Below are 25,638 nucleotides of genomic sequence, written 5' to 3'. Positions count from 1 at the left end.
AGTCACACACGCCCACCACGCTGAGTGACAGCTGTCTCACTGCACCCAATCACAGCAGCCGGTGGGCGTGTCTATACTGTGCAGTGAAATAAATAAATAAATAATTAAAAAAATCGGCGTGCGGTCCCCCCATTTTAATACCAGCCAGATAAAGCCATACGGCTGAAGGCTGGTATTCTCAGGATGGGGAGCTCCACGTTGTGGGGAGCCCCCCACCCTAACAATATCAGTCAGCAGCCGCACAGAATTGCCGCATACATTATATGCGACAGTTCTGGGGCTGTACCCGGCTCTTCCCGATTTACCCTGGTGCGTTGGCAAATCGGGGTAATAAGGATTTATTGGCAGCCCATAGCTGCCAATAAGTCCTAGATTAATCATGTCAGGCGTCTCCCCGAGATACCTTCCATGATTAATCTGTAAGTGACAGTAAAAAAACACACACACACCCGAAAAAATCCTTTATTAGAAATAAAAAACACAAACACATTCCCTCATTACCAATTTATTAACCCCGACAAACCCTCCATGTCCGGCGTACTCCACGGACCTCCAGCGTCGCATCCAGCTCTGCTGCATGGAGGTGACAGGAGCAGCAGAAGACACCGCCGCTCCGGTCACCTCCATGCAGCTAATGAGATGAGTAGCGCGATCAGCTGCTGTCAGTCAGGTAACTCGCGGCCAACGCTGGATCCAGCGGTGGCCGCGGGTAACCTCAGTGACAGCAGCTGATCGCGCTACTCATCTCATTAGCTGCGTGGAGGTGACCGGAGCGGCGGTGTCTTCTGCTGCTCCTGTCACCTCCATGCAGCAGAGCTGGATGCGACGCTGGAGGTCCGTGGAGTACGCCGGACATGGAGGGTTTGTCGGGGTTAATAAATTGGTAATGAGGGAATGTGTTTGTGTTTTTTATTTCTAATAAAGGATTTTTTCGGGTGTGTGTGTGTTTTCTTACTGTCACTTACAGATTAATCATGGAAGGTATCTCGGGGAGACGCCTGACATGATTAATCTAGGACTTATTGGCAGCTATGGGCTGCCAATAAATCCTTATTACCCCGATTTGCCAACGCACCAGGGTAAATCGGGAAGAGCTGGGTACAGCCCCAGAACTGTCGCATATAATGTATGCGGCAATTCTGGGCGGCTGCTGATTGATATTGTTAGGGTGGGGGATCCCCACAACGTGGAGCTCCCCATCCTGAGAATACCAGCCTTCAGCCATATGGCTTTATCTGGCTGGTATTAAAATGGGGGGGGACCGCACGCCGTTTTTTTTAATTATTTATTTATTTATTTCACTGCACAGTATAGACACGCCCACCGGCTGCTGTGATTGGGTGCAGTGAGACAGCTGTCACTCAGCGTGGTGGGCGTGTGTGACTGCAACCAATCACAGGCGCCGGTGGGCGGGTAAAGCAGGGAATACGAGATTGATTAATGGGCGGCCGGCTTTTTCAAAATAGTAAAAGCCGCCGGAGTTATTATAACAGCCGTGCAGCGCCGCGCCGGAGATCGGGGAACGGTAAGTATGAGAGAGGAGGGGGGAACTGACCGACAGACAGCTAGAGGGACAGATAAGACAGAGAGACCGACCGACAGACATAGAGACCGACCGACGGACTGAGGGAGAGAACGAAACAGAAAAAGAAAAAAGACCGACATCACATGAAAAAAGCACAAAACGTACAGGGAGCAAACAGAGATGCGTCCGTGTCACTCGGACGTGCGCACAGACCCATTGACTTTCATTGGGTCCGTGCTGCGTTTTGCGTGCAGAAAATGGACATGCTGGCGTGAGACACGGACCAAAAAACGCATCACGGAGATGGACTCACGGACATAACCAAAAACGCAATTGTAACCGCTGAGATATAGTAACATTGGTGCACGTTTGGCCGTGTCTCCAGTATACACGGAAACGGACCAAACACGCACGTGTTTCACGGATGTGTGTTTCAAGCCTTAGGTAAGATGGTTCACTCACTTGATACGTAAATCTTTACATATATTGCTATGTATTGAGTATCCTGTATAATGTTACTGTTTGTTTTGTTTTGCTTTGATTATGGGTATGAAAATTCTTTATTAAAAATAGTTTCAACAAAATAAGTGATTCAGACAGAATCATTTAACCCCTTCAACCTCAAGCCTTTTTTCACCTTCCTGACCATGCCAAATTCTAAAATTCTGACCACTGTCACTTTATGTGGTAATAACTCTAGGATACTGAAAATCACAAAATACATTCTTATCACAAAAAATGTTGCTTTAACCCCAAATTTTTCATTTTACAAAGGTAAAAAAAGAAAAAAGACAATAAAGTTTGTTGTACAATTATTTCTGAGTACACAGCTACCCCATTTGTGGTGGAAAACTACTGTTGGGGCACACGGCAGGTCTCAAAAGGGAAAAAGTGCTATTTGAATTTTGCAGCATCATTTTTGCTGGAATAGATTGTGTATGCCACGTCACATTTAAAATTCCCCTGACATGCCAAAACAGCAGAAACCCGCCACAAGTGAGCCCATTCTGGAAACAGCACCTCTAATGGAATTATTCTAAGGGTACAGAGAGTGATTTTTACCCTCAGATGATTCATGGAATTGTATAACATAGGGTTATGAAAATAATAATTTACCATTGTTCTCACTAAAATGTTGCTTTGGCCCCAACATTTTAATTTTCTAAAAGGGTAATAGAAAAAAAATGGTCCATACCATTTGTTATACAATTTCTCCTAAGTTTACGAATACCACATATTTGGTTGAAAACTACTTTTGAGGCACAGTGCAAAGCTTAAAAGGGAAAGAACGCTATATTGGAATTTATATTTAGTTGGAATGGTTTGGGGGTGCCATGTCACATTGAAATAAACCACCCTGACGTCTACACTTCTATAGATTGGAGTTTATCTACAGCAGCGCAGACTAATCCACATTTTCTACTGGTTCCTGCATGTTATCTTTATACCTATGGGTCATGGATCTTACAGCAAGTGTATAAGCACTTATACTGGTTGTGTATCACACAACCCTACAAGGTGAGCGATCAGCTTTGGCACTACTTTACCCTCATATTTTGGTAAGATCCTGCTGTGCTTGTGTATCCTCAGAATAATTTTCTGAGCTCCTATAGAAATGAAGAAAGAGAGCTGTGGTGTCTCTTCTGACAAGGGCTTTTGATGGACCCCTGTTATGGGACTGCCAGATGGTAGGGAATAGGTGTAGGCTATCTAGCAGTCAGGGCCCACCGTGCAGAACAATCTGCTGCTGGCGAAGGCAAGGGAAGGGATACTGTACCACTAGAGTGGTACTGTCACTTTTACCTCACAGTGACACTAAAGGTGGTGTCACACATAGCGACAACGGCAACGACGTCGCTGCTAAGTCACTATTTTCTGTGACGTAGCAGCAACGTTCCGTCGCTGTCGCTGTGTGTGACATCCAGCAACGACCTGGCCCCTGCTGTGATGTCGCCGGTCATTGCTGAATATCCTGCTTCATTTTTTGGACGTTGCTCTCCCACTGTGAAGCACACATCGCTGTGTGTGACAGCGAGAGAGCGACAAACTGAATCGTGCAGGGAGACGGCTTCTGGCAGTCTGTGGTAAGTTGTAACCATGGTAAACATCGCGTAACCAAGAAGCCCTTTCCTTGGTTACCCGATATTTACCTTAGTTACTAGCGTCTGCCGCTCTCACGCTGCCAGTGCCGGCTCCCTGCTCACTGCACACGTAGCTGGAATACACATCGGGTAATTAACCCGATGTGTACTCTGGCTAGGAGTGCAGGGAACAGGGAGCCGGCACTGGCAGCATGAGAGCGGCGGACACTAGTAACTAAAGTAATTATCGGGTAACCAAGAGAAGTGCTTTCCTTAGTTACCCGATATTTACCTTAGTTACGCTTCCACGCGTTGCTGCTGGCTGGGGGCTGGTCACTGGTCGCTGGTTAGATCTGCCTGTTTGACAGCTCACCAGCTACAAAAAAAAAAACAGTTTGCACTCTGATTTTTTTTTTTGTATTTTTTTTTGTTTTTTTTTTTGTATTTTTTTTTTTTTTGTTGTTTTTTTGTATTTTTTTTTTTTTTTTTTTTGTATTTTATGTCATGTTCAGTTATGCACCTGTTCACACGTCAGGTCGAGGAGTGCAGTCAGTCTTTTTTGTCTATATGACAGCTCACCAGCGACCATGTAACGACGCAGCAGCGATCCTGATAAGGTCAGATCACTGGTCGTGATCGCTGCTGCGTCGCTATGTGTGACACCACCTTAAGACTAAGTGCAGTGTTCTCTATTAAATCACAGAGACACGGCAAATGCCAAAATGATAAGAAGAGTGGACCTGTAGCTCCTGACCAATTACAGGAACTACAAAGCATATGCGGATGGTTACCCCAACCGCAGTCCACTAACTAACACCAGTGTTACTTCACACTGATGTTGATGCAAACACACTGCAATGTATGTAGGAAAACCGTTACAGGTCACGGAGATCCCTTATTGCTATCCTCTATTACAGTTCATAGAGATAGTAATGTGTACGGAGTGTGTAGGTGCAAACAGTACTATCCGTACTGCTCAGGCTCAACGATAGTCCCTGCCTGAAATCCTTGTGCTAACCACACATAGGGAGTCAGTGAGCTCTCTATGCTAACCGCACAGACGAATTATAGAGACACTGAGAGCAGTGAGTGTAATGACCCTGCCTAACCCAGCTCCACTAAGGTAGACGGAAGCGGGCTCTAGTGTAATACAAGTTGTTACTGAGACCCTACCTAACCCGTTCCACTAAAGTGCAAGGAAGCGGGTAGTATTGGACATCACATATGAGGCGTCTACCCCATGCATGAACCAAGAACGTCTGAGCACCGAGGAGCGTACTGCAGGGTCCTATATAGACAAAGCACCTCCCACAAGATGGAGGTGCTCCTGGCTCAATCCGCCAATCACCAGCGAGTTCGTCATCAATGACGTCAGCCGCGACCAATCAGGAAGCGACACGTCATAGTCATGTGATCTCGTGTCATCACTGACGTCAGCCGTGGCCAATCAGCAGCCAGAATGTCACGGTCATGTGATCCCGTGTCATCGATGAAGTCAGCCATGGCCAATTAGGAAGTGACACGTCATAGTCATGTGATCTCGGATCACGACCAATCGACGATTGCCACGTGGCGAGCATGCTCAGAAGGAGCAAAAGGGGACTTAGAACAAAAAGCCTGCTTGCAAGCTCGCACATGCTCAGAAGCCCCACTACAGGACTTTGCCTCAGCCGCAGGAGCCTCACCGACGACCCGTAACAACCCCCATGTTGTCCAAGCAATGATTTCTGAATGTATCATACATTTATGCAGAAATTGCAATTTTCCCTTTGTGTGCTTTCATTTGTACCCCCCCTTCTTCCAAGAGCCATATCTTTTTTTATTTTTCCATATACACAGCCATCTCAGGGCTTGGTTTTTGCAAGATGAGTTGTACTTTTTAATGATACCATTCATTTTACCATACAGTGCACTGTAAAGTGGAAAAAATATTCCAAATGTGTTGAATTTGCCAAAAAAGTGCAATTCCACTATTGTTGTTTGTTTTTTATTCAACTTGTTCACTTCATAGTAAAACTGACAGGGCAATTTAATTCCTAGGTCAGTACGAGTATGCAGATGCCAAACTTGTATAGTTTTTTTTATTTAAGTGATGAATATAATTCTGGCTGGTGTGGCAGCTATAAGTCCCCTTACTTGAAAGCAGCCAGACTGGCTTGCAAAGTCTCCATAAGGAGAATAGTGTTCCCCCGTGATCCCGACATAGCTTTCTCATGAGCCAGATCAGACACCCCATACTTTGCACTGACGAGGGGCAAGCACCCCGAAACACCGTGTCTGCAAATTGGGATTCTGATCTGGCATATATATCCTAAGTTATATGTAAAGGGTTGTTAAAAATCCACATTTAACTTTTAGGATCGCAACTTCCAATAGGTGGCGCTGCGCTCGAGTTTGTCTCCAGTCCTGGAGAGACAATTTGAATATAATTCTGGAAATTTGTAAGAATTTTATTATTTTGCTTGTGTCACCATTTTCCCTAACCTAAAACGTTTTCAATTCTTCGATTTATTGGACTGTGTCAGACCTTATTTTTTTCACCCTCAGCAGTCAGCATATGTTACTACTAATACCATTTTGGGGTAGATACAATTTTTGATTGCCTTCTATTGCATTTTATTGCAATAGTGCCGTGGCCAAAAAACATGATTCTGACATTTAGATATTTTTCTCGTTTCGCTGTTTACCAATTTGATTAACACCTTAACGACCGAGGACATACTGGTACGTCCTAAATCATCAAGGTGTAATTACCTCCGGCTGCTGCGAGCAGCTGGTGGTGATTCCTGCACATGTCAGCTGATTTAAGCAGCTGACATGTGTGCCTCACAGAAACAAGTGGATCTGCGATCCACGAGCGCACATTAACCCCTTCAATTGCGCTGTCAATCTGACAGAGCGATTTAAATGCCCACGGCGGTAAATGTGCACTAACCTGCCTTCATCTGCGGCGCCGTGATGTGATCACGGAGAGCCGATGGTTGCCATGGTAGCACAGGGTCATGTGATGACTCCTGTAGCTCACATGACTCATGTCCTGTAATAGCCGGTAGAACAGCCTCTGTTACAAGAGATGAGCATTTCTGGTGATCACAGCTTTGTAACTGTGATCAAAAGAAATCAATGAGCAATCAGAATGCTGATCCTTATAGGCCCCTAGGGGAATAGTAAAATAAAAAAAGTAAAAAAAAGTTTTAAAAAATTTAAAAAAATAAAAATCCCTAAAAGTTCAAATCACCTCCCTTAATATTAAAGGGTTAAAAAAAATATGCACACATTTGGTATTGCCACTTTCAGAAATGCCCAATTTATCAAAATATAACATCAATTAATTTTATTGGTAAACAGTGTAGTGGCAAAAAAATTCCAAACGACAAAATTACGTTTTTTGGTTACCACAAATTCTGCGCAAAATGCAATAACAGGAGAACAAAAAGTAGCAAAAATGGTACCAATAAAAACATCAGCTTGAGATGCAAAAAAATTAAGCTGTCACTGAGCCATAGATACCAAAAGATGAGAACACTACAGGTCGCGGAAAAGGATGCAATAAGTGCACTAATTTTTTTGGACAAACCTCTGAATTTTTTTATCCCCTTAGATAAGAGAAAACCTATACATGTTTGGTGTCTACAAACTCATACAAACCTGAGGCATCACATCCATACATCAGTTTTACCATATAGTGAACACTGTGAATAAAAAAACCCAAAAACAATCATGCTATCACTCTTTTTTTGCAGTTTTTTCCGCACTTGAATTTTTTTTGCTGTTTTTTAGTACACTATATGGTAGAACTTATCATTTCATTTAAAAGTACAACCCATCCCACAAAAAAACAAGCCCACAAATGGCAATATTGACGGAAAAATAAAAAAGTGACGGATCTCGGGAGAAGGCAAGCAAAAAGAAAATGAAAAATGGAAAATCTCCCATGGTGAAGGAGTAATTTATTTTATATTTTAATAGCTTAGACTTTTACAAATGCAGAGATACCAAATATGTGTATTTAAAAAAAAAATGTTTTAATGGCGCAACAGTAGATGATTTTTTTTCCCATTTTTAAAAACTTTCTCCCCACTTTTCACTGTATTTAATAGTCCCCTTAGGGAACTTGAATCAGCAATCGTCTGGTTGCCTATGCTATAAATAGCAGTGCATGAACACTGCTGTGCATTGCAGAAATAATATGCACTCAAATCAAAGTCACAAAGTCAGGGAAACGATTTTTGACTTACTAGTATGTCAAAGGTCATGAAAGGATTAAATATACATGATGAAAATTAGGACTTAAAGGGATTGTTTTACAATTACAAATGATCACCTAACTTCGAGATAGGTGATAGTGTCTGATTTTCAGAGGGTCCCACTACTAAAATCTCCACAATCATATGAAATGGGATACAGTGCCGCCTCGTTAGAATGGAGTGGCTGTTACGCACTGTTGATCTTTCCATTATGTATGAGACTTAAGGTGGCTTTACACGCTACGAGATCGCTCAAGCAATTTCGTTGGGGTCACGGAATTTGTGACGCACATCCGGTCGCTTTAGCGATGTCGTTGCGTGTGACACCTATGAGCGATTTTGAATCGTCGCAAAAACTTTCAAAATCGCTCATCGGAGACATGGGGGTCCCTTCCCAATTATCGTTGCTGCTGCAGTAATGATGTTGTTTGTCATTCCTGCGGCAGCACACATCACTATGTGTGACGCTGCTGCAACGGCAAACATCTCCTTACCTGCGTCCACCGGAAAAGGAGGAAGAAAGGAGGTGGGCGACATGTTCCGGCCGCTCATCTCCTCCCCTCCTTTTCTATTGGGCGGCGGTTCAGTGACACTGCTGTAACGTCGCTGTGACTCTGAATAACACTGAACGTCGCTGTGACGCTCCTTAGAAAGGAGGCGGTTCGCTGGTCACAGCGACGTCGCAGAGCAGGTATGTGCATGTGACGCTGCTGTAGCGATAATGTTCGCTACAGCAGCGATCACCACATAATGGCCGTACGATGGGGGCGGGTGCTATCGTGCTCAGCATCGCTAGCATCGGCTATGGAAGTCGCAGCATGTAAAGTACCCTTAAGGGTACGGATCCACTTGCGTATGACTCGTGCGAGTCTCGCATCTTTATCCCCCGGCACGACCTGACGCTCTCCAGACAGGAGCGCCTCAGCTGCACAGAAATACATGCAGCCGATTGCTCCTGTTAGAGAGTGTGCAGCTGTGCCGGGTGATACTGATGCGAGACTCGCACAGGTCATATGCAAGTGGAACCGTACTCCAATGAAAAGTCTGCTTATCCTTTGTCTCCTTTAAATATTCTCAGTGTGTTCTGCTGACATTCACTGAATTTATTTAGAATATATTATTGACTATTTTACACTTAGTAAGAAAATATGTATTTTTTTTCCACAAAAAATATCCAGTTGAATATAAATGCTGTACATTGCAGTATACTCTATGTGACTTTAAAAAAAAATAAAAAATCTTAGATTTTAATATTTTTGAACACAATATTAAATTTGAACAGAGTGCTGTAGCTTTTCTAGGGAGATTGTTAAGACTGCATAATAATTAAAATTTTAGCCCGTATGGTCAGTATGTGTTACTAATGCTAAGCACAAAAGAACCATGGAGAATGTGATTAATGGACACTTTAGGAGACGTATTTCATATTTAGCTTTATTATTTCTGCTTATGGTCTTACAACTGGGTCATAACTGGGTGCACAGCCCTAAAAGGACTCTAAAAGGTAGTTATAATCCTATTAATGAAAGGAAGATGCTGCAGCTCGCTCCTCTTCCATCACCTATTGTAAGGGTGTTTTAGTAAATTAGTTGCAATTCAGTAGGGAATGCACGGTTGATGAGCTTTAAATGTGATTCCTCTAGCTTTTAGCAATGAACATAAGAATCGCAAAATAGCAATAGATTCATTTTGATACTTTATGGGTTATTTATAAGGATCCTGTTAGTGGAGATGAATGGATTGATTTGTGGAGAATCAAGCTGGAGTCTCTGATTTACCTGAAATTTGTTATTTTACATGAATTACAACATTTTGTGATTCAATTCGCAGTTCGGGAAGAAGCAAAAAATTGTTTGACATCCCTTCCCTGACTTCTGAAGCATCAGAGAGTGGGCAAATGTAATTTGTATTGTTGTGCGGGCCTCCTTATAATACCCTGCAGCTATGACATCTAACTGATTATCATACCTTGTACAGTGGTTGTCAGTACCTACGCCATCAGAAATTACTGGTTCAGAGTGGAGCGCAGTTTGTTCAGCAGAGTCATTTTCCATCTCCAGAGTCATGGTGTAAGTCTCTCTCTTCTGTAGAATGTAAGCTCTTATGATCAGCGGGTTCTCTCTCTCCTGTCTGTATATTGGCCACAAAGCGGATATGTGCACTTTTACATTTATTGTACATTAATTCAATACAAAATTTAAAGATCACACATTTCCTTTGAATTTTAGGCAAAAAAAGTTTTCATCTTTTATAATTGAAAAATACAAAAAGGAAAATGGGTTGATGCAAAAGTTTGGGCACCCTTTGAGAATTGTGTGCTCAAATAACTTTCACCAAGGTTTCAGACCTTAATTAGCCTGTTAGACTTATGGCTTGTTCACTATCATCATTAGGAAAGGCCAGGTGATGCAAATTTCACAGCTTTATAAAAATCCAGCTTCCTCTAGCCAAAAACCAGCAGCCATGGCTTCTTCTAAGCAGCTGTTTAGCACTTTGAAAATGAAAATGGTGGAGGCCCATAAAGCAGGAGAAGGCAATAAAAAGATAGCAAAGCATTTTTAATTTGCCCTTTCCTCAGTTCGAAATTTATGAAACGGCAGTTAACAGGAACGGTGGAGGTCAAGATATGGTCTGGAATCCCAAGCAAAATTTCTGTGACAGCTGTTTGCAGCATTGCTAAAGGCAAATCAGAACCCCCTTATGTCACTGCAAAAGACCTTCAAGGAGATTTATTAGACTCAGGAGTTGTGATACATTGTTCTACAGTTCATGGACACCTGTATAAATATGACCTTCATGGAAGAATCGTCAGAAGAAAACCTCAAGTCCTGTGGACCAATGAGGTGAAAAAAGGACTAGTTGGCCACAATGATCAAAGGTATGTGTAGAGACAAAAGGGCACAGAATTTCAGGAAAATTAATCATGCTTTGTTGTTGTGTTCCAGCCAATGGCACGGGGAACATTTCACAGGTAGAGGAAAGAATGGATTCAATTACATTTCAACAAATTCTTGATGCAAACATAACACCATCTGTAAAAAAGCTGAAGTTGAAAAGAGGATGGCTTCTACAAATGAATACTGATTAGTGATGGGCGGACCATGACTGTAAAAGTCCGGGTCCGGCAACTCGGGAAATAAAAAAAAACTTAAGGAGGTTCTGGAGGTTCCTCTTATTTTGATACACAGCCAGAATAAGTGCACGGCTGGGGGCTGCAACCTGTAGCCATATGCTTTATATGTTCTGGATATCATAATATGGGGGACTCTATGCCAATTTTTATTTATTTTTATACCACAATAATGACGGGTCCATGATTGGTTGCAGTCAAATGCTGTCACAGAGGCTGGGAGCGCATCTGATTGCAACCAATCCCAGACCCATTACTTAGGGTGAGTGGAGGAACCAGTGAATATGGGTGAGCAATAATGAGCAGCCCCGAAAAATGAATGAGCGGCATGGAAGCAGTTACAGCCACGCTGGAATCTCAGTAACTAAGCGTGCTTGCTCTAATCCCCCTATACCTTCTCCCACTTTTTTTAAGCAACAGATTTCTGATCCCCATTGGCTTATATTTGATACCTGCATCCGGCCAAATATCCAGGATCAATTCTGGGCCGGAACCGATTTTTTTTTAAATACGATTAGTCCCTCCGATCATGGATGTCTGCGAGTTCCTAAATCACTATTAATGATTCTAAACACACGTCAAAAGTCACAAGACTTCCTCAAAAGGAGCAACAAAAGACAAGACAATACACGATCAAGCGTTCAAATAAAAATAGTTTTTATTAAAAAGATGATACAGGTGACAAAAACAGAAAACGTAATAGACAAAGGAGTAGTGACCCAAAAACACTGGAAAACTTCAAAATTCATCAATAAATATGATAGATCGATGTCAAGAGATAATTGATTATATCAGAATATCAAGAAGAATTAATTCACCTGATAAAAGCTGATCCACTAAAATATATCTGTAAACTAGCATGTGGAGCCATAAGACAGAATTGGGACCCACGATTTTATACTGTATTACTAACCAATGAATTCCCGCTGAATAATCATTGACAATAGGAGAAGAAGGCCTAATAAATGTGGGCCTCCATATTGCACAATTCCCCCCCCAAAAAAGGGAGAGTAGGATATTGTCTACAAAGTGGTCCATGGGACACAGCAATGGCACCTTCATGCTGACTCGACTCATAAGTGAATACCCGTATATCTTCACAATGCATAACAAGGAGTCAGCAAAAATTTACTAATACCTAAATAGGAGCTTGGTCTAACATACCAACAATAGGTATAATATAGATCAAAAAAAGATATGCTCCACAAATGCAAGAAGCACCAAAGAAGTGTGAACTGATCAATATCAGGGCATAACACAGTGTGCAAGGTAAATGACAACAAATAAAGCAAGTACCTTTGGAAAAGCTGGCAGGGTAGAGTAGGAGAGTGGCATCCAGCCCAACGCGTGTTTCAGCTGAACATGAGTACTATATCAACATGGGCTGAAAGGCCACTCTGCCAGGAAGAAGCCATTACTCCTAAAGAAACATAAAAAAAGTCAGATTAATCTTTGCAAATGCACTTAGGAACAAATATCTTAATATTTGGAGACATGTGCTGTGGTTTGACAAAACTAAAATGGGACTGTTTGGCCATAATGACCATTGTTATGTTTGGAGGAAAAAGGGAGAAGCTTTGAAACCAAAGAACACCATCCCAACTGTGAAACACAAGGGTGGCAGCATCATGTTGTGGGGTTGTTTTGCTGCAGGAAGGACTGGTGCACTTCACAAAATAGATGGCATCATGAGGAAAGAAGATTATATGGCAATACTGAAGCAACATCTCAAAACATCAGCTAGGAACTTAAAGCATTGTCCTTACAAAAGGATAATGACCTGAAGCATACTGAGAAACTGGTTACAAATGGGTTTTAGGATCACAAAGTCAATGTTTTGGAGTGGCCATCACAAAGCCCTGATCTCAATCATAATGAAAATTTATGGGCAAAGATGAAAAGGCCGGTCCGAGCAAGGTGACCTACAAACATGGCTCAGTTACACCAGTTCTGTCAGGAGGAATGGGCCCAAATTCCTACCAACTATTGTGAGACACTTGTGGAAGGCTATCTAAAACGTTTGACCGAAGTCATACAGTTTACAGGCAATGGTACCTAGACAAATGAAATGTATGTAAACCTTTGACTTTGCAGAAAGTGAAAATCATGCCTTAAAACATTCTATCTGTCTGTCTGTCTCTCTCTCATTATTCTAGCATTTGGCAAATACTGTATAAATAACTAGCTGTACTACCCGGATTTGCCCGGGTTAATAACTGCTGTTCACAAAATAGAATGTATTAACAAAAATGTATTCTGCACACAAAAACCACAAAACAAATAGATAGAAATGTAATTATTAAAAGGCAAAAACTAAGCTAATAGAAGCATTTCACAACATATATTTCAACACCACAGATATTCCACATAGATTTAACTACATTGGCCAAGTAATGTGCTCCGTCTGTCTCTTTCCAGGTCTGTCTCTTTCCAGGTATGTCTCTTTCCAGGTCTGCCTCTTTCCAGGTCTGCCTCTTTCCTCATCTGCCTCTTTCCTTATCTGCCTCTTTCCTCGTCTGCCTGTCTCTGTCTCTTTGTTTCTTTCCCCATCTGTCTCTTTCCAGGTCTGTCTCCCCATCTCTTTGTCTGTGTCTTTTCCTGTCTATCTCTTTCCATGTCTGCCTGTCTTTGTCTGTCTCTATTTCTCTGTCTCTTTCCCCATCTGTCTCTATCAAGGTCTGTGTCTTTCCCCATCTATCTTAGTCTATCTCTCTGGCTGTCTGCTCCTTCCCTGTCTGCCTGTCTCTGTCCCTGTCTGCATGTCTGTCTGTCTTTTCCCCATCTGTCTTTTTCCCCATCTGTCTCTTTCCAGGTCTGTCTCTTTTCAGGTGTGTCTCTTTCCAGGTCTGTCTCTGTCTGTCTCTTTCCCCGTCTGTCTCTGTCTTTTTCACCATCTGTCTCTATCTGTCTCTTTGCCTGTCTGTCTCTATCTCTCTGTCTCTTGTCTCTGTCTCTCCCTGTCTGTCTCTGTCTGTCTCTCTCTGTCTCTCTCTATCCGTCTTCCCACCGACATCTTATTAACTCACATATAAGCTTCTTATACTATGAATGTCTTTTGTTCCTATAGCAACCACTCACAGCTCCTACTAATAACCTGTAGTTCCAGGCTCCATTTACTTTAATGAAGGCATGTTTTTTGGAGAGTAACTGTAAAGCGCGGGGTTAAATTTTCCTGTCAAAACATAGTCTACGATGTTCCCTGGGTCACATGAGGTGTCTGTGCAACATTTCGTGATTGTAAATGCGACGGTGCGGATACACTTTTTGTTTCACTTTTTCCCCATTTTGTAGATAGGGGCAAAATTGATTGGTAAATTGGAACACGCGGGGTTAAAATTTCGCCTCACAACATAGCCTATGATGCTCTCGGGGTCCAGATGTGTGAGTGTGCAAAATTTTGTGGCTGTAGCTGCGACTGTGCAGATGCCAATCCCGGACATACACACACACACACACACACACACACACACACACACACACACACACACACACATTCGGCTTTATATATTATATTTTGGTTCCTAATTGAACTAAAAGGGGAAAGGTTTATTCTGATTTCATGTCAGATAGTGAGAAAAAAAGCCATGTCTTTTAGATAGTGTATGTAAACTTCTTCACTGTACATTGGTGACTCATCATTAACAATTGGTAAACTGCAATATGCAATTTGAGCAAAACACAACCTAGAAAAAGGAAATGTAAATAGCAGAACATGCATCTTTATTATTACGTAGAAATCCTGAATTACACTCTAAATATCAAAATGACTTAAACATGATGGGTAATCTGTAAAGGTGAAATAAAAAATTAAACAAACAAACTAGAAAATGTAAATTTTTACTATTGATATTTAGAATGATTAAAAAATATATAAAAAAATAGTATAAAACTTATCCCTATATATCATAATAATTATATAAAAAAAAGTAGCCTACTATAGAGTTTGAAGTCCACACAAGAATAATAGTTCTTTACAACTTCAGACAGATAACAAACTATCTCCATTGTATTATATGGTACTTTTCCGGCATATTCTATATCGTGTGCAGAATTATTGGGCAAATGAGAATTTTGATCACATGATAATTTTTATACATGTTGTCCTACTCCAAGCTGTATAGGCTTGAGAGCCAACTACCAATTAAGTAAATCAGGTAATGTGCCTCTGTAATGAGGAGGGGTGCAGTGTAATGACATCAACTACCGATATAAGGTGTGCTTAATTATTAGGCAACTTCCTTTCCTTTGGCAAAATGGGTCATAAGAGAGATTTGAAGGGCTCTGAAAAGTCCAAAATTGGGAGATGTCTTGCAAAGGGATGCAGCAGTTTTGAAATTGCCAAACGTTCGAAGCGTGATTACCGAACAATCAAGCGTTTCATGGCAAATAGCCAACAGGGTCGCAAGAAGCGTGTTGGGCAAAAAAGGTGCAAAATAACTGCCCATGAATTGAGGAAAATCATGCGTGAAGCTGCCAAGATGCCATTTGCCACTAGTTTGGCCATATTTCAAAGCTGCACCATTAATTGAGTATCAAAAAGCACAAGGTGTGCCATACTCAGGGACATGGCCAAGGTAAGGAAGGCTGAAAAATGACCACCTTTGAACAAGAAACATAAGATATTTCTTGGCCCAGTCTTGACGTTTTATCTTAAGGCCCGGATTTTTGCCGCGGATTTCCTGCGGTTTTGCTGCATGTTTCATTGCATGTTATGTTCATAACATCTCTGCAGTGATTCACCAGCAAAACCTATGGGAAAATAAAAATGCTGTGCACACTATGCGGATTTTGACCGCTGCATGTTTTGCTGCGGGATTCCCGCAAGAAAAACAATTGCATGTCACTTCTTTTCTGCACGTCGCTGCGGCATTTCACTCCATTGACTGCAATGTAATCATGAAATCCCGCAGGGAATAACGCAGGCAGCAAATTCTGTGCGGTTCATTGCGTTTTCCTGCGTTAGTCCCTCCGGTATTTCGCAGTTTACCTGCGGTAATGTTCATCGCTGCCTGCGGTTTGCAGGGAAGTGATGTCATTATGACAGGAAGAGGAAGCGGAGCAGAGTAAATACACACAGATCACACTCACACCCAGACATAGAACACACACACATCACACTCACACACAGACATATAGAATACACATAGAAAGCAAACGGACATATAGAAAAAAAAACACGTGGGCTCCGCCGTATTTTTGCCACCCAGCCGAGGTAAGCACACAGCGGCGGCACAGTATTCTCAGGCTGGGGAGGGCGAGGGCCAGGGTTAATGTCCCCCCCCCTCCCGCAGCCCTCAGCTGCCGCGGGACTGTCGCATCCATTATGCGGCAGTCCCGGAGTGTCCCCGGCTCTTCCTGTTGCCATGATGCGGTGGCAAATCACGGTAATATAAGGAGTTAATGGCGGCGGATCGCTGCCACTAAGTCCAGGCTTGATCATGGCAGTGTCTATGAGACAGCTGACATGATCAACCCGTAAGTAAAGTGAATAAACACACACACCGAAAAATCCTTTATTTTAAATAAAACACAAAAAAGCCCCTGGTTCACCCCTTTATTAACCCCTCCCAAAACAAAGCTCCGACGTAATCCACGTCCTGCGATGCTTGCTTGCATCCAGCCGCGACTGACACACAGCGCTGAATGCAGCCTCGCAGCGAGACCGCAGAGGTAATTATCGGTCATTTCCCACGGCCAGTAATGTGAACTCACATTACCGCTTGGGAGAAATGCAGCGTGTGCTCACAGAGACTCTATCTATCTATCCCACTTTCTATTCTTCTATCTATTCTTCTATCTGTCTTCTATTCTTCTATCTGTCTATTTATCTGTCTGCTATCTATCTCAGAAGGAAATTACTTTTTTTTTTTCAATGTGCTTTATTGCATTGAATGCATTAAAGCACATGTACCAACCCGCGTGAGGCAAAACGGCGGCAATACCGCAAACAATACCACGGTAAAACCGCAGCAAACCGCGGCAAACCGCGGCAAACCGCATGCGGTTTTCGGGTGCGGCTTGTCGCGTTTTTTAACCGTGGGTGCGGTAATCTTTCAGACCCTGCGGAATTTTCTTAAGAAAATTCCGTTTTCCAGTGCGCACAGGGCCTAAGACTAATTTTTCAAAGGTTTTATGGACTGATGAAATGAGAGTGACTCTTGATGGGTCAGATGGATGAGCCAGAGGCTGGATCAGTAAAGGGCAGAGAGCTCCACTCCGACTCAGACGCCAGCAAGGTGGAGGTGAGGTACTGGTATGGGCTGGTATCATCAAAGATGAACTTGTGGGACCTTTTCGGGTTGAGGATAGAGTGAAGCTCAACTCCCAGACCTACTGCCAGTTTCTGGAAGACTTCTTCAAGCAGTGGTACAGGAAGAAGTCGGTATCATTCAAGAAAAACATGATTTTCATGCAGGACAATGCTCCGTCACATGCATCCAAATACTCCACAGTGTAGCTGGCCAGTAAAGGTCTAAAAGATGAAAAAATAATGACATGGCCCCCTTGTTCATCTGATCTGAACCCCAGAGAGAACCTGTGGTCCCTCATAAAATGTGAGATCTACAGGGAGGGAAAACAGTACACCTCTCGGAACAGTGTCTGGGAGGCTGTGGTGGCTGCTGCATGCAATGTTGATCATAAAAAGATCAAGCAACTGACAGAATCTATGGATGGTAGGCTGTTGAGTGTCATCATAAAGAAAGGTAGCTATATTGGTCACTAATTTTTTGGGGTTTTGTTTTTGCATGTTAGAAATGTTTATTTCTAAATTTTGTGCAGTGATATTGGTTTACCTGGTAAAAATATACAAGTGAGATGGGAATATATTTGTTTTTTTATTAAGTTGCCTAATAATTCTGCACAGTAATAGTTACCTGCAAAAACAGATATCCTCCTAAGATGGCCAAATCTAAAAAAACCCACTCCAACTTCCAAAAATATTAAGCTTTGATATTTATGAGTCTTTTGGGTTGATTGAGAACATAGTTGTTGATCAATAATAAAAACAATTCTCTAAAATACAACTTACCTAATAATTCTGCACATGGTGTATATGAACTCTACATTGGCCTCTATGCGCTGTTATACGGGATCCTAAGTATTCATCTAAGCATGTGAGACAGATAGATTTGCATTGACAGTTAGCCCTAGCATTTGAACGCACACAGGCCTATTTGCCACGTGTTGTAGATAAGTAATGTTTGTGCATGTCAGTTAGAGTTGATCGTAATCTATTTTACATATGCAGAATACAAACTGCCCCAGAGAAATGCCATGCAAAATTAAAAGTTATCATACAACAGCCATGTACAGAGCTTGGATGTTTCCATTAAATGGAAACTGACACCAGGTTTTTGCTTTGTAATTTAAAGACAGCAGGATATAGGGCTGAAACATAGATTTCAGCGGTGTCATTTATTAAGATGTGTGCTACTATTTACTTGCAGTGAAGGTTTTATCACTATGACATTATCATTGCAGTGACTAGCTACCTTGTGCTAAGTTACTCCTCCTCTGGTAAGCAGCTTATTATCAATAGACAATGTATAGTGTGACGCCCTGGACTAGTCAGGTCGTCCCAGGTAGTCCCATGCACACACCCCCTCCATGAAAAGGTGACAGCAGCCAAACTTTAAAACCTTGTCCCCACCCTCCAGGTTTGATGTCCACACCAGAGGGGTGGAGCCAGGTGGTTGGCTCCACCCACCGAGGAGTTCATAGGCCTGGAGGCGGGAAAAAGGACACAAGTTCAGAGTGTTTAGTAGTCTAGTCTTGACAGTGGAGGAGAGAAGTCAAGTTCAAGGGCAGACCTGTGACCAGGCGTGTCAATAGTCTACTCAGGTGTCTGGGTTGGAGTCCAGTCACCTCTGGCAAGGAGGCAGATGGTGGTGGCCGCCTGCAGGAGCTGGGATTACAGCCGGTGGAACCGTAGGGACCGGGGTCGGGCGGTGGCCTGCCGGTACCAAACCGGGGAACCGATTGGAAACCGGAGCACCAGGAGGGGTACTCAGGCCCAGTACAAAGCCCGGAACCGACAGAGCCGAGTCAAATCAACTGATTGAGGTCAGGACTTAAGGACTTTTCCCACACAAGACCCATTAGAAGACAACAGCCCAACCATACAGGGTAAAGCCACCGCCAAGGCATAGAGACCCAAAGGGTCAGCGTCTGTGGGCAAACAGGGCTCTTCCGACACCCAGCAAGCCGGGGAGCGGACTACCGTTGCTTAGGCATAGGAGTCAAAACATTCACAGAAAGAGGTGCAGGAGAAAGGCGGAAACCACCAACCCGTTCAGGGAGAAACTGCAGCCGGCTGCGGGCCCCGATCATCATCCCGTTTGATTTACCAGAGACTCCAGTGTATTGTGTCATAGTGAGTACACCAGTGCCTTCGGGCCGCGCAATGCGCCGCACCGCACCAGCATCCAGCCCGCACCCGCTCCCCCGCCTCAGCACCTCCCTTGGGCCCCCGGGACCATTACCCCCCTACCCACGGAGGGGTCAACACCAAGCTGCGCAACACCGTCCCTGGGAGGCCTAGTTAACGGCAGCGGTGGTGTCCATCTATTCACCGCAACCCGTGGGTGGCGTCACGAACTTACATCCCTTCCAAACCACCGCGGCCCCCGGCCGTGGAACTCCCCACAGAAGTCCCTGCGTGTAGCGCCAACCCCCCCCTTGCAGAGCGACTCGACCCCCGGGTCCGTGAGGAGCTTGAGCCACCCACTGTACGAGCACGGATCCGAGCGGCTCGGCGGTCGCAGCTGAGCCCTCGAGGCGGTACAATGGTATATAGAGAGCTGTGGTGTGGATGGGGTTCGCTTTCTGGGCTCTGCTTCATGCCACATGTAAGAACTTTGAGCCATAAAATCATAGTCTATTAGAGGGCAGAAAAACAGGATACTAAACTGTAAAAAAGGATTTCTCTCTTATGCTTGATCTGTTATATGTATTAAAGATGACCTATCACTAGTTTAAAAGTGGCGAGTTCTTGCTCTTATTTTGTTTCTGCCATTCTCCTAAGCATTCGGTTTTCTTTTTGTACTGCCAAATTTGAAAGTTTTGCCATCTACAAATAATGGAGAGTTCTGTAATTTTTATCATAAGTATACTTCAACTGTGACAGACAGAATAAAAAAAGAAACCAGAAAATCACATTGTATGATTTTTAAATAATTAATTTGCATCTTATGTGCATAAAATAAATATTTGATCACCTACTAACCAGCATTTTTTTTATTAAGAAGCCCTCCTACTCTGCACTCTTTACCTGTATTAATTGCACCTGTTTGAACTTGTTACCTGTATAAAAGACCCCTGTCCACACAATCAATCACACTCCAACCTCTCCACCATGACCAAGACCAAAGAGCTGTTTAAGGACACCAGGGACAAAACTGTGGACCTGCACAAGGCTGGGATGAGCTACAGGACAGTAAGCAAGCAGATTGGTGAGAAGGCAACAACTGTTGGAGCAATTATTAGAAAATGGAAGAAACACAAGATGACTGTCAATCTTACATGGTCCGGGCCTCCATGCAAGATCTTGCCTTATGGGCAATATTTCAGGACTAGAATATTTCCTATGATAAAAATTACAGACCATGTTCTTCAACAAGAGGGTTTGGCTCATTTGATTCTCTGGGGTAATAATAATAATATTTATTCATTTATATAGGGCTATTAAGTCCACAGCACTTTACATACATTGGACACACTGTCCCCATTGGGGCTCACAATCTAAATTCCCTATCTGTATGTTTTTGGAGTGTGGGAGGAAACTGGAGAACCCGGAGAAAACTCACACAAACACGGGGAGAACATACAAACTCCTTGCAGATGTTGTCCTTGGTGGGATTTGAACTGAGGAACCCTGCGCTGCAAGACTGCAGTGCTGCTAACCACTGAGCCACCATGCCGCCGAGTATTGTCTTTATCCTACTCTGTAATATGTCCTTGTGAACATTGTCCTTTAATAAGTATTATAAACTTATCAGGAAATGAAAGGCCCATATGTATGGAACCGTGTGGCAGATTTAAAAACAATTAAACAAAAAAAACTGAATACCTAGATGGGCAGCAGGAAAAAAAAGAACAAAATCTGGTCATGGATACATTTAATATAGGTCAAACATAAAAAAAAGCCACATTCTAGAGTCAACTCTGTCCAGAGCTCCTACTGGCGATAGTCCATTGACCAGGTGACTGGTCCTCTCTCAATTTGGTTGCCTACGGTTTGTACGTGGATATACATGTAGAAACAGCTTTGACCCCTTAACTTTCATTAGGTTTTCTGTTGCAGTATTAAGCTCATAAAAAATATTTCTAGCATTTTTGCTTGTTTCTACGGTATTTTCAGTGAGTATATTTAATTAATATCACTAGAATATGGGATATCTATTAAGTGCTTGACAGCACTATGTCCTTGCTAAAATGCTATGTTTTCTATAAGCAGTGTGAAGTTAATCCATCTATTATTCGTTCTCTCGCATTTTTTTGAACACACATGCTTATTAAAACAATATTTCAAAGCTGAACACGAGGCTCATTTTGGGGCCAAAATAAATGTTTTCAGGATGACAGCTCTGTGCTCTCGAAACATTACTTTCTAATCATAGGAATGGTTGTGAGCAATGTTTTAATTTCCCACTTAATGTCCGTTATTTGCTAGTTTGTTTCATTAAAAATACATCAGTCAAGTATAGAAAGAAATGTTAGTCTTTTCCTAATTAAATAGCCATGAGACCAAAACAAAAATGTTCTTATATATAGAGTATGATTTAGGCATTGGAATACTGGCATAAATTATTTTTACAATTCTCCACCATTGAAATTACTAGAGCCCTTGAATAGTCCACACTCTTTAGATAAAAATATGACCCATTGGGGAAGATCTACTTTTGTAAATAATATTATATTTTATGACCCATATGTTGTCCAACAAATACCTGAAGTGTTTCTACACATTGTGGACTTAAAGGGAACCTGTCAGGTGCAGGATGCACCCAGACCACAACCAGTTCTGGGTGTATATTTCTAATCCCTGCCTAACTGTCCCTGTATCTAGTCGCAAGTTCCTGGACTCATTCCGTCCACAGGGGCGTGCTAACATGCTATTCAATGAAGCATCACCAGCGGTGCTGCGCGTACCTGTGTTGGCTGTCAGCTCTGATCAGACATTCCAGCATTTCCGGTCATGCATAGTATAATGCCGGGTGTACGCGTCCTGACTTCAGAGAGGTCTACTGCGCATGACCGGAAATTTTGGGACTTCTAATCAGCGGTCCCAGTGGACACAGGTACACACGTCACCGCTGGTGATGCTGCATTGAATAGCATGTTAACATGACCCCTATGAGTGTACTACCGTGCTAAGAGCGAGGAATGAGTACAGGAAATAATGTCCTCACAACTAGTCCTCGAGCTCATTATCATATCATAAAAGATCTTTAGAAATACTTTTTCTAAAGATCCCTTTATCTTTGCTACTAGATAAAAGGACGATTAGGCAGGGATTAGCAATATGCACCCAGAACTGCTCGTGGTTCTGCGTGCATATTCCATCTGACAGGTTCTGTTTAATTCTTAAATTGCTTTTTTATGTCAATTTTCTTTTTTAGTTTGTTGAATTAGATAGCAGTTACAGCTCCATATACTCCAAAGTGGCTGAGGTGGAGCATGAAAAAAATCAAACGGGTTCTATTTTTTTTTATAACTAGCTTGTTGAGATATCTTAGGGGTCACAATGGAATCCCATTCACTTGTTTTGCACAGCAAGGTAGCAGCAACACATAGAAATCCTTGGCCACACAACTTGTGCTGTGACCAATGTCCAGCCCTTGCCTTATGCTGATAAAGCTTTGTGCAGTTACTTCATATTTTCTGTTCTGTAGGACAAAGTGGCGCTGATCCAGTCTTTTTGGACCAGAAGACATCTCAGCTTTTGTCAATTACGACTTGTTGCAAGAGAGTCACTTGGGAGGTACACAAAACTTGTCTCTATCCAGAATAGGAAACTTTCAAAACGATAAATGGAAATAGTACACATGGCCTGTCAAACACTATTACAATTTTTTTTTTACATATGATATTTATATTGCTTTTTATTACATTTTGTGAGAAGAAAAGAAGAAAATTAAACAGTTGTAGCATACTGACTTTTGTATTTTTTCTCTCTTACTGAACTTACTGATCTATAAAAACAATAAAACAATAGATGGAAATAGTACACTTGGCCAATGTAAAAGAATTACAATTTTCAAGTACATGTGACATTTTGATCACTTTTAACTACTTTTTGTGTGAAGAAGAAAAGAAGAAAAATAACTATTGTAGCATACTGGCTGTTTTTTTTTTTTACTTATTGTACTTACTGTGCAGTAGGAATGAAATGTTAACTTAATTCTGTGGTTTACTATAATTATGGTGATACCATGTGAATATAACATTTTTATGTTTCACTACCTTTTCACTATAAGAAAACAACAGAGTGCTATAAGAAGAAAATACATATTTTTGGTTGCCATATTCAAAGATCACTAACATTTTTATTATTTTTGTGAAATGCAATTTAGATTTTATTTTGTATCTTTTTGGAGAAACACAAATTTCAATCACTTTTTATTCTATTTTCTTATGTAGCACAAACAAAACACAGATTTGCCAACTCTGCAGGTTGAATAACTTATGTACTTTATGGGATTTGCTTTAATTTAGGGTTCTTGTATACATTTGTATTACAATGGGGATGAGATAAAGTAGTATGGTAACAATTTTCATTGGTGGTCTGGGGTCTGATTAATTATTGCAGTCTTATGAGTTAACAGAACTAGCTGGTGTGGCAGGCTAGTCCGAAATGAGAAGTTGCTTCAATCAGTTGCCATTGTATCACTGCTCTTTCCTGGGGTTCGAAAACACAAGAGAGCAAAACTACTGGTGTGAAGACAAAAGGCCACTTTACACACAATGGTGACACGCCCAGATAATTGCTACGATTTGCCGAGATCGCTCATAGGTCATTTTGTAGCAGTCACACGTACCCACCTCACAAACGACGCTACATCGTTCAGCGATATATTGTTTGACCAAGGCGGTCAAACAGCATTCCTCCCAACAATTCCGGCACCGACAGAGGCATATAATTGTCCATAGCATACACCCTGGCATGTGATTGCCTCGCCCTCTCCACACCCCAACTTCCATACTGTCAGAATCTCCTTCGGTCTTCTGTTACGTGATTGTTTGTCTGTGAAATAAAAGGCCGCATTTGCGGCTGCCCCATGTGACGCAACCACTGGTGCCGCACACATGATCTGTTTTGTGTATGTGTGGCATCCTTTACGCCTTTCTGTCTTCTCCAAGGTATATTTTGGGGTTTTTTTTAAGTTATTTTTTTTAAATCTTATTGTATTTTTTAAAGTTTAAAGTCTTATTAATTTCAGGGCTGTCATATACACCATCTGTCATGCTATACTACCCCATTTTCCTGGGTTTTTTTTTTAAGTTTATGTTTACTGCATGCTTTTGTTTAGCTTTTGTCTCTTATTTTTTAAAAAAATTTTTTTTTTGTTATAAATTTAAAAAAAAAAAAAAAAATGACATGCGGCCAACATGTGCTTACGGGTGTATGAACATGTGAACAATGCAGGATAGGGCTCAGTGTTTTTTAACTCCTGAAGTATGGACAAAAACAAGGTCTAAAATTCATTTTAAAACAAATATGAACCTACCCAAAAGATGCAATTAACCAGGGCAATAGATAGTAGCTGAAAATGAAATAACACACACGTCACAGCAGAGCTCTATAATGAAACGCACAGAAGACCGGGGGCAGCCACAAAGGACGTCAATGGAACTTTGTGTCCGCCTTATCAACAATGGCTGCCAAATCAGAATGCAGTTGGGACCACCAATCAGAGCGGAGGAGGCGTGGAGCATTGCTTATAACGACACGCCAGTGTCGCTGATGACGGACGCACTAACGATGTTGTTCGTCGTTGGCAGGGTCTCAAACGTAGCAATATGTCTACTGCGTTTGAAACGATGAACAATATTTTGAAACTGAACGACGTGTCAACGATCAACGATTTTCGCTATTTTTAAGATCGTTCGGAGTCGCTCGTAGGTATCACACGCAATGATGTTGCTAACGACGACAGCAGTGCATCACGAAAACCGTGACCCCGACGACATATCATCAGATAAATTGTAGCATGTAATGGGGCCTTTACACTAATTGTCTGTTTTGCAGCCAATCAGTCCCTTGGCTCAACAGTTAGGAGTGAGGCTATGTGCGCACGTTGCGTTTTTTCCCACGTTTACACAGCGTTTAAAACAGCTACATAAATTCATGCGTTCTCCTTCCCCAGCAAAGTCTATGACAAGTCAGCAAATTCCATGCGCATGTTGCTTTTTTAAACACAGCGTTTTGGATGCCAAATATTTCACAAAATCGATGCATTTAAAAAAGCAGCATATCACTTCTTTTGTGCGTTTTGGTTGCATTTTCTACCCTTTGAAATTAATGAGGTGTCAAAACGCAACCTAAATGCGCTTGTACTGCATTTTTGTTGCAATCTGCAAGCTTTTTTGACAAACAAAACACAGGTCTTTCGGTCTCTCTCTCTGTCTGTGTTGGTCTCTCTCTCTCTGTCC

This window comes from Anomaloglossus baeobatrachus, chromosome 6 (assembly GCF_048569485.1).
Source record: "Anomaloglossus baeobatrachus isolate aAnoBae1 chromosome 6, aAnoBae1.hap1, whole genome shotgun sequence".
Classification (NCBI taxonomy): Eukaryota; Metazoa; Chordata; class Amphibia; order Anura; family Aromobatidae; genus Anomaloglossus; species Anomaloglossus baeobatrachus.
This window is presented reverse-complemented; position numbering follows the sequence as displayed.